The following is a 9,935-nucleotide window of genomic DNA, read 5'->3' on the forward strand; positions in this document are numbered from 1 at the left end:
AAAAAAAAAAAAAGAAAATATATATTATTGTTAACCATAGTCATCCTACAGTGTTATGGAACACTAGAACTTATTCCTCCTGAGCTGATATTTTATACCCTGTACATTATACCTATACCTATACCCCACCTTCCACCCCACCCTTTCCACCCTCTAGTAACCTCTGTTCAGCAAAGTAAAGGATCTTGAAATGAGATCATCCTAATGTCAGGGCAAGACCTGAATCCAGTGACACTTGTCTTTATAAGAGACAGATAAGGAAAAGACGCAGAGAGGAGAAAACAGACAACCCAAGGAATCCCTGGACCCACCAGAAACTGGAAGAGGCAAGGAAGGATTCTTTCTTGGAGGCTTTACATTTCCAAGTTTGTGGTCATTGGTTATGGCAGCCCTAGGAAACCAGTGTAGATCTGATGTTGCACAAAGAGCGTCATGATCAGAAAATAAATATTTATTGGGATGAGAGCATTCAAGTCCTTCCTTGCAGCCCACACTTGGTTCTGAACCAGGATGGTGATTCAGATAATGCAGCAGATAGTGCTGGCCAGGTCTGAGCACTCATAGGTCAAGATATAACCTTATTATGCTAGATAAAAAAGTGAGGAAGGGGCATGCGGGGAAGGAGAAGAGACGGGGAGAAAAAGAAGGGGAGGAGAGAGGGAAGAACATGTGGAGTAAAATCAGTGAAATGTATATTCTTAAGACCCCAGAGTAAGTCTAATAGGGGTTGGAAATGCTTACTAATGTGAACTGAGGAACAGAAGGTCCTAGAGATGGTGAAGGTGGAACCTCTCAAGACAAGCCTGGGACACACAACCTGGGGCTTTCCTGGGTCCGCTCCGCAACTTTTCATTTCCCCACTTTTCAAAGCCTGGAGGATGGCTTCTGTCTGCAGAGGAGGAAGAGGGGTTGGTGGCATTGTGGGTGGAGGATAGGGTAGGATGAAGGGTAAAAACTTTGTCCCAATAGTGTAAAGGTATCATGTTCTATTTTTACAGATTTCAATTTGTAAGAATGAAGCCATGTAAGATGGCTCTAACAGCTCCTGAAGCAGCAGCCTTCAGAGAGTTAATTATGACAGTGTCTAACATTTATTTATCACAGCTCCAGCCACAGGAGCTTTACATGTAGAACCTCACTTTTTCCATACCATAATCCTATGAGGCAGAAATTATTAGCTTTTCCCTTTCTTTTAGATGAGGAAACTAAGGCTCAGAGAGGTTTAGTGACTTGCCCAACATCTTGTAACTAGTAAATGAGGAAAGCAGGATTCCAATCCTGGTTAATCTAATTCCAGTGTCGAGCTATTCAACCACGTTAGGCCATAAGACCAAGATCTCCTAGTCCCGTGGGAAGAAGGAGGCTGGATTCACTCAAGCTCCAGAATTCTTATTCCAGACCAAAAGAAAGCTCATGACAAAGGGAATTTTCACAGTTGGCTTATTGAGTAATCTCAGTGCTTTGATGTATATAAGGGTATAGACGCTGGCTCCGAAGTGATGGTTCTTGGTATAACTATGATTGACAGGCAGTGGATAGGATAGAAAGTACGGACAGTCCTGAAATCTACTCCTGACTCTGATAATAAGTGAGTAGTCCTAGGAAAGTCATTGTAGCTCTCAGCCTTCATTTGTTTGTAAAGGAGAAATAATTATCTGATACCTAACTTGTGAAGATGTTGTGAGTTAAATGACTGTATGTATATATAAAACTATAACAATACATATAAAACTATATATATAGCTAATATTAACTACATATAACCATATAAACCTGGGGTCCCCAACCCCCCAGATCATAGACTGGTACCAGTCTGTGCCCTGTTAGGAACCAGGCCACACAGCAGAAGGTGAGCAGCGAGCAACACTTCATCTGTATTTACAGCTGCTTCCCATTCCTAGCATCACCACCTGAGCTCTGCCTCCTGTCAGATTAGTGGCAGCATTAGATTCTCATAGGAGCAGGAACCCTGTTGTGAACTGCATGTGCAAGGAATCTAGGTTGCACCCTCCTAGATGAGGATCTAATGCCTTGTCACTGTCTCGCTGCAGATGGGACTGTCTAGTTGCAGGAAAACAAGCTCAGGGCTCCTACTGATTTTATATTATAGTGAGTTGTATAATCACTTCATTATATATTATAATGTAATAATAATGGAAATAAAGTGCTTGATAAATGTAACGCACTTGAATCATCCCACAATCACCCCGTCTGCTGACCCCAGTCTGTGGAAAAATCGTCTTCCACAAAATTGGCCCATGGTGCCAAAAAGGCTGCTGATATAAACTATATATAAAACTCTCCCTAGCAATGTATATTTATATATAGCCAAAGGCTGAATACCATGCATCATGCTTGGTGCATAGCAGACACTGAATACTTGACAGACATTCATGTTATCATGATTGTTACTATTTTTATTATAACTTCAACAGGCTTATGGGATAAATAGTTGTCCCCAAAAAGTATCTTTAACTGAAGTTACTGACCCAAACAAATGCCACATATTGTTTAGAGGAGAAATGAAGTCTTTTTGAGGTTTGCTAGTTTAAACATTAGTACTGGGTTTTTAATCTGGCTGAACAAATTGAAAATGGACTAAACATCTGCGGCCCCATGGAAAAAATCAACAACCATACATGCCTCAAAACAGGTGAATTTTATCAACGTTTAAGGCATGACTTGGTGCAAAAATTACCTATTAGGGTGACTTTCCCTATCTTAGGTTAGAAACCACCCTGGCTCTCAGAGGCACGGCCAATAGCCACTAGCTCCTGTTTCAGGGCTGTAGAGACGGTGATGAGAGGAGAGACTGAAGCAGGTCAGACATACTGGCAGGTACAGCAAGAATCAAGTTGTAAATAACTCAGTAAATGTTAGAGAATGGGATGGGTGGCATTTGAAATAATAAGCGAGTCCTCTCTAGGCAGTCACTCCTCCTAACCTTTTGGAAAATTACACTGACCTGCATCTTAGCAAAGGGCATTTATCAAAAGGAGAGCTGGCCAGACTTGCAGAATCCATGGTGAGATGGGATTTTCAGCAGGAGGCTTGGCAGATGGACGGACTTGGAGGCCCTGGGGTGAGCCCACGTGGTCTTGGAATTGCTTACCGTTCAGAACTTATATTTTGGGAGAGAGCAGAGGGAATCAGACATCTACTTCAGCTCCTGCTAGTTGCAATTGTGTGGGAATACAGACACTGTGCCACATAACCTTCTATTTATTTTTTTCTCCCCAAGCACGGCTAGAGTCTTAGAATGTACATGTCTCCATTTAGAGCTTCTGGAGGTGAAACTTCTAGGTTTTGTTTGTAACATTATGTTAGCCAGCCATGTTGGGCTTAAGTTCGAAGGACCCTTGCTGTCTGTGGGAACTGGTTGGTGACCTTTGACCTAGCGAATTCATTGGATGCAAATCCCAGCTGGAACGTGTTCTGTGGGCATGCTGGAGTAATGCTTTTCAAACTTCAGGTTGGGGCCCATTAGGGGATCATGACATTCATTTTGTGGGCCATAGCTGCTTTTTCCATTCTAAAAAAAGTAAAATAGGGCCAGGTATAGTGACCCATACCTGTAATTCCAGCACTTTGGGAGGCTGAGGTGGGAGGATTGCTTGAGTTCAAGACAAGCCTGGGCAATGTAGTAAGACCCTGTCTCTACCAAAATAATGATAAAAATTAGTGGCCAGATGCGGTGGCTCATGCCTGACATCCCAGCACTTTGGGAAGCCAAGGCGGGCAGATCACAAGGCCAGGAGATCGAGACCATCCTGGCTAACACAGTGAAACCCTGTCTCTACTAAAAATACAAAAAATTAGTGGGCATGGTGGCATGCGCCTATAGTCCCAGCTACTCGGGAGGCTGAGGCAGGAGAATAATTTGAACCCAGGCGGCGGAGGTTGCAGTGAGCCAAGGTTGCGCAACTGCACTCCAGCCTGGGTGACAGAGCAAGACTCAGTTTCAAAAAAAAAAAAAAAAATTAGCCAGGCGTGGTGGTGCACAACATACAGGCTGAGGCTACTTAGGAGGCTGAAATGGGAGGATCACTGAAGCCCCAGGAAGTTGAGGCTGCAGTGAGCTATGATTGCACCACTGCACTCTAGCCTGGGTGACCAGAGTGAGACCCTGTCTCAAAAAAGAAAGAAAATAGAAAATGTCAGAATATATCACATGTTATACGCAAAACCCAAATATTTAAAGCATTTCAGATGGAACTGCGGCGGTTGAAGCCTGCAGAAGAATCATCTCATTTAAACTTCCTCCTTTATGTCAGTGGCCTCTGAGGATGTTCAGAGCAAGACGGGAAAAACAGATATCTAGAGAATCTGAAGGGCTGTTTGCATCGAGCCATGGTATGGTTTTGGAACTCACTGATGGTTCTGTGCTTCTTCAGCGAAGAGCATCGTAGCCTTGTAATGGGACTGGAAACCGTCTTCCTAGATGCTAGATGCTTGGTATGAAAGAGCCAAGTGGTTATGCTCTTTCAGCCCTATGGGAGCAAAATTTGTAATGCTGAGCCCCTCTTGGTGAGCAGACCCTGAGAGAGGGCTCACGGCATCCGAAGACACAGGAGGCCAGTTTTGTAAATTTAGCATGCCATTTTGTTCATGAGAAACATGAGACGCCCCTATTATAGAAACTTACCCGTTCATGTCATCAGTCAGGGCATATCACCTGTGCTCTAGAATTAGAGGGCTGTTTGGTGGAGTTCAAGCTCAAAAGGAATTGGATTCCTTCAACTGGTTTTACTCTGGTGCTAGAGGCTGTGAGTTTAAATACAGGGGAGTGAGTGAACTTTCCCCTTACTTGGGCATTGTTGCCTGGTTAGAGCCCCTCTTCCTTGAACAGCACAATTGTAGCCTTGCAGGATGTAATCCTCCCACCCTCTCTCTCTTTTATGAAAGAGAAAATGAAACCTCAGAGGTTAAGTGTCTGGAAACAGAGACTTGAACGATGTCAGAAGTAATTTCTCTCCATCTCTCATCTTTGGCTCTTAGCTGCATATTAGCATAAAGCGTTATGGAGCTCTTGGGATACAGATGAGCTGCCTCCCTGGGGTTGAAAATGTGGCGGCCAACAGGTATCTTTTTGTTTGTTTGTTTCATTGTACAGCTTTGACTACTTGGAAAAGTTGTACCGATCTTTTTTCTCCTGCTTCCAAAATTCCTAAAGAAGGTAACTCATTGTCCCAGCTATTTCAGGAGCTTACCCATGGCCAGTTGGCTAAGACCAGAGGTGTTGCAATGCAAAGCTGTTACAGCTCCAGTGGGAAGAACATGGGAGGAGCTGGGAAAAGGGGAAATTCTACAAATTAAGGAGGGAGGTTGGGGGATAGTGCTGGATAGAAAGAAAAAAGCAGGTATTTGCTTTAAGAGCCTATTACCATCCATAGTGCCTTACTTTCTTGAAAATTAATTGAAGGACCATGTTCATTTGTTAATAATTATTATATATATTTTTTAGACAGAGTTTTACTCTCATCATTCAGGCTAGAGTGCAGTGATGGGATCACAGATCACCACAGCCTTGACTTCTTGGGCTCAGGTCATCTTCCCCGCTCAGACTCCCGAGTAGCTGGGATTACAGGCACATACCACCATCCTGGGCTAATTTTTGTGGGGTTTTTTTTTGTGTGTGTGTGTGGAGACAGGGTTTTTGCCGTGTTGCCCAGGTTGGTCTGGAACTCCTGGGGTCAAGTGATCCTCCCACCTAAGCCTCCCAAAGTGTTGGGATTATAGGTGTGAACCATTGTGCCTGGCCATTAATTATTTTATTTATTCATTCTCTCAACTATTATTTAATGACTACCTAGTACGTACCTGACCTGTTATATAGCATGCTTGTTGATTCTAAATCATTGAGTCAAATTAGAATAAGGACAAATAAGCCGAGTAGGGTGGCTCATGCCTATAATCCTAGCACTTTGGGAGGCTGAGGCAGGCAGATCACCTGAGGTCAGGAGTTCAAGACCAGCCTGGCCAAGAAGGTGAAACCCCATCTCTACTAAAAATACAAAAATTAGCCAGGCGTGGTGGCGCATGCCAGTAATCACAGCTACTTGGGAGGCTGAGGCAGGAGAATCGCTTGACCCCAGGAGGCAGAGGCTGCAGTGAGCCAAGATCACGCCACTGCACTCCAGCCTGGGTGACAGAGCAAAACTCTATCTCAAGTAAATAAATAATAAGGACAAATAATATGAGAGATATAATACGACTGGTACTAAATGGAGAAAACAGTACGTCTTTGCTCTAAATGCCTGATATGTGTGTTGTATCTGTTTATCTATTTCCCTTTACCAGGCTGAATACCCCATCAGAGCAGAGATTTCATCTTAGTTATTCTTATAAAATCTAAAATATAAGCAGTAGGGTTGAAGGATTAAGAACACTGGCTCTGAAGCCAGATTTCTGGGTTCCAGTCTTAGCTTCATCACTTGCTTTTTAGCTGTCTGACCTCAGGAAAGTTACTTAACTTCTCTATGCATGAACTTCCTTATCTATAAAGTGAAGAATTTGGTAGTTTCTACCTCAAAGGGTGTGTAAGTACTAAATGCATTAATATATGTAAAATACTTAGAATAGTGCCATGGTATTTAGGCAATGCTCAATAAATATTGAGTTCTGATGACCTGTTAGTATTTGAAGGAAGAATATGATTACCCTGATTGGGGGACATGTTTGGCTTTGTGGCTGATGCAAAGCACCTCTTTTCCTTTCCTGGTGCCACAGGACAAAGTCTGAGCAGCATTCAGAACTAAGAAACTGAGCTCATAGCATCATGCAGAATGTGTTTTTCTTGGCTGTCCCTTCACCTGGAGGGTAAAAGACAATGAAGTAATCAAACTCCAAATAAAAGTTGCAATACGATTTTCTTTTCCTTTTCAAGGAATTTTTCAGCTGTAGCATCCCGTGCAGTTTCTGCATAGGGGGTATTGATGATGTGCCATATTTCATTATACTCAGTGCTCTACTTTGTGAACAAAGAGAGAGAAGGCCCTGCTCAGTGCCTGGGGGACGTGTTCTCCTTTATCCAAATGGAGAGTATCCAGGTGGAAATACCACCTGTGGATAGAGCTTGGTTATAGCCAAGAGGGACGCTTCAGCAGAACTGATCTTAAAGAGACCTTAGTTTCTGCACTAATCGGTTGGAACCTAGGGCTGCTATTGGATATAACCTGCCCCCGAATGCAGACTCTAGGATGGTGTTTTTCAAACCTGAACATGCCTGTGAGTTCTCTGGGGATCTTGTTAAAATGCAGATTCTGACTCAGTAGGTCTGGGATGGAATCTGGGATGCTCCCTTTGTAACAGGTGCACAGGTGATGGTGAAGCTGCTGGACCATACTTTGAGGAGCAAGGATGTTGCCTATCCCTCAGTCTCCCTGGCTTATTTACCACCCGTTTACTTGCTCTAACACTGCTCTCAGATAACCACATTGTAGGCAACATTGCAGAACTTGATTATTTATTTATTCATATGTTCAACAAGTATTTATTGAGCATCAACTCTACTCCCGAATTGCTTTAAATGCCATGAATTTATTCCAAACCAGTGCTTCTCAGCCTGGGTCCTACTGACATTTTGGGCTGGATGATTCTTTGTTACAAGGAGATGTCCTGTGCATTGTAGGATATTTCACAGCATCCCTGGCATCTACTCACTGGATGTCAATTGTGACATTGCCCGGGGTCCCCTGGGGGACAGAATCACCCTGGGTGGAGAACTACTGGGTCAACTCAAGGTTGGTCAGCTGTGACAACAGAAACTACTATATACAAAGTCTGTGCTTTCCAGACATAGTATTGCATGCATGAAGGGCTTGTATGTGTATGATCTTGTCTGAGCCTTGTCAGGATGTTCAGTTTCCCAGATGAAGGGGTGAAGCTCATGGTATAACTGGGATTTGAACCGTGATCTTCAGGGACCAAGTCCCAAGAGCTACCCACTACACCACACTGCATTCTCTGCACTGTCCTGCCTATTTTAGGCTTAGATAAGCCACTGGGCCTCCTTGGTTTAGTGTCTTTCTCTTTTGAAACTATAATAATAATAATTAGAACATCCCTTCATGCATTTAAAGAGGTGAGATAGTGCAGCAAGTAAGAGCTCTCTGGGGTGGGCATGGTGGCTCGTGCCTATAATTACAGCACTTTGGGAAGCCAAGGTGGGAGGATCACTTGAGCCCAGGAGTCTGAGACCAGCCTGGGCAATATGGTAAGACCCTGTCTCTACAAAATTAAAAAATTAGCCAAGCATGGTGGTACGTGCCTGTGATCTCAGCTACTTGGGAGGCTGAGGTGAGAGGATTGCTTGAGCCTGGGAGGTCAAGGCTGCAGTTAGCCATGTTCGTGCCACTACACTCCGGCCTGGGTGACAGATCAAGACCTTGCCTTAAAAAATAACAGCAGCAACAACAAAAACACTTCCTGGAACTTACCTGGTCCCACCACTCTCTACTATGCTATTTATTTAATTAGGCATTTATTTAGAAATTTTCATTAATTTTTATGTAAACTTTTTTTCTTGTATGGATGCATACTGTTTCACGTTTGTGGGGTACATGTGAGACTCTGTAACATGCCTAGAATGATCATGCACGGAATGATCAAGTCAGGAAATTTAGCTGTTTTAACTCTGTTTTCTCTTACTCATATGTAGAAAGGGGATAACAATATGTGCCTCATGGTGGCGTGTGGTGTTGTTGCTGTTGCTATCAGAAGACAGAAGAGTGTCTAAGGCCAATATTAATGTGTAGGCTAATTTGCTTTACTATCTAAGAATTCATGGCAGATGAATCCTGTCAGTCCCTTTTCTTCCCTTCCAGAATTCTGACAAATGAGCTTCCACACAAAGCGCTGGATTCAGAGCTGCACCTCCCCACCCCCAACACTTCCAAAGCAGCATTTCGAGTTCCAAAGAAGGGTTTCAAACTTTGACTGGGAACATGGCTAGGCCTGAGGCTGAGTAGAGCCTCTGTGATATTGTGATAGAATAAAAAATATATATTTGATCTTCTTCCATAGTTCTTAACATAGAGGCCCTAAAACCATTTTAATTTTCTGAGTCAGAGGGATAAGAGGAGCATCTTCTCTTACTCTCAATAATACTTTGAACCATACCTGAGTTTATGCAAATGAGATGACTCTTGGTGGGCCCCTAGCTAGCTTCAGGATAGGGACTGATTACCAGAGGAATCAACCATGTGATTAGAGGGTTGGAACTTTCAGGGAGGGGAAAGGGACTGGAGATTTAGCTGATCACAAATGGCCAATGATTTAATCTATCATGCTTATGTAATGGAACTTCCATGAAATCCCCTAAACTGGATGGACTCAGAGAGCTGCTGAGTTGGTGAACACATCCATGTGCCAGGAAGGTGACACACCCCAACTCCACAGGGACAGATGTCTCCATGCTTAGGACCCTTCCGACCTCACCCTGTGTGCCTCTTCATCTGATGGACATTTGTATCCTTTATAATAAACCAGTAATAGTAAATACATGGTTTTTCCTGAGTTCCATGAGCCATTGTAGCAAACCATTGAACATGGGGGTGCTGGTGGTGGAACCCCTGATTTGTAGTTGGTCTATTAGAAGTACAGGAGACCCAGAACTTGCAATTAGCATCGGAAGTGGGAGCAGTCTTGTGGGAACGAGGCCTTAACCTGTGGGGTCTGAGGCAAATTCTGGATAGTTGGTGTTAGAATTGGATCCTTGGACACTGAGTTGGTTGTCTGAAGAGCTGGATCATTGGCTGTTGGTAAGGAAAAAACCCCACCCATTTGATGTCAAAAGTGTTATGAGTAGAAACAGATCTTAACTTCTTACTCCTTCTGTATTAGTCTATTTTCGTACCGCTAATAAAGACATACCTGATACTGGGCAATTTACAAAAGAAAGGTTTATTGAACTTACAGTTCCACATGGCTGGGTA

The 9,935-nt window shown here is 43.4% G+C and overlaps 1 pseudogene across 1 annotated transcript in view; it reads left to right on the forward strand.

The window, feature by feature from the left end:
• Positions 1–8,937, forward strand: part of LOC105517684 — an 11,669-nt pseudogene extending 2,732 nt beyond the window's left edge. The window contains exons 2-3 of the transcript XR_001002703.1: positions 4,999–5,081; positions 8,826–8,937. The product of XR_001002703.1 is annotated as a BTB/POZ domain-containing adapter for CUL3-mediated RhoA degradation protein 3 pseudogene (transcript). The remainder of the gene's footprint in view (positions 1–4,998; positions 5,082–8,825) is intronic.
• Positions 8,938–9,935: the final 998 nt, after the last annotated feature.

This window comes from Colobus angolensis, unplaced genomic scaffold (genome assembly GCF_000951035.1).
Source record: "Colobus angolensis palliatus isolate OR3802 unplaced genomic scaffold, Cang.pa_1.0 Scaffold305, whole genome shotgun sequence".
NCBI lineage: Eukaryota > Metazoa > Chordata > Mammalia > Primates > Cercopithecidae > Colobus > Colobus angolensis.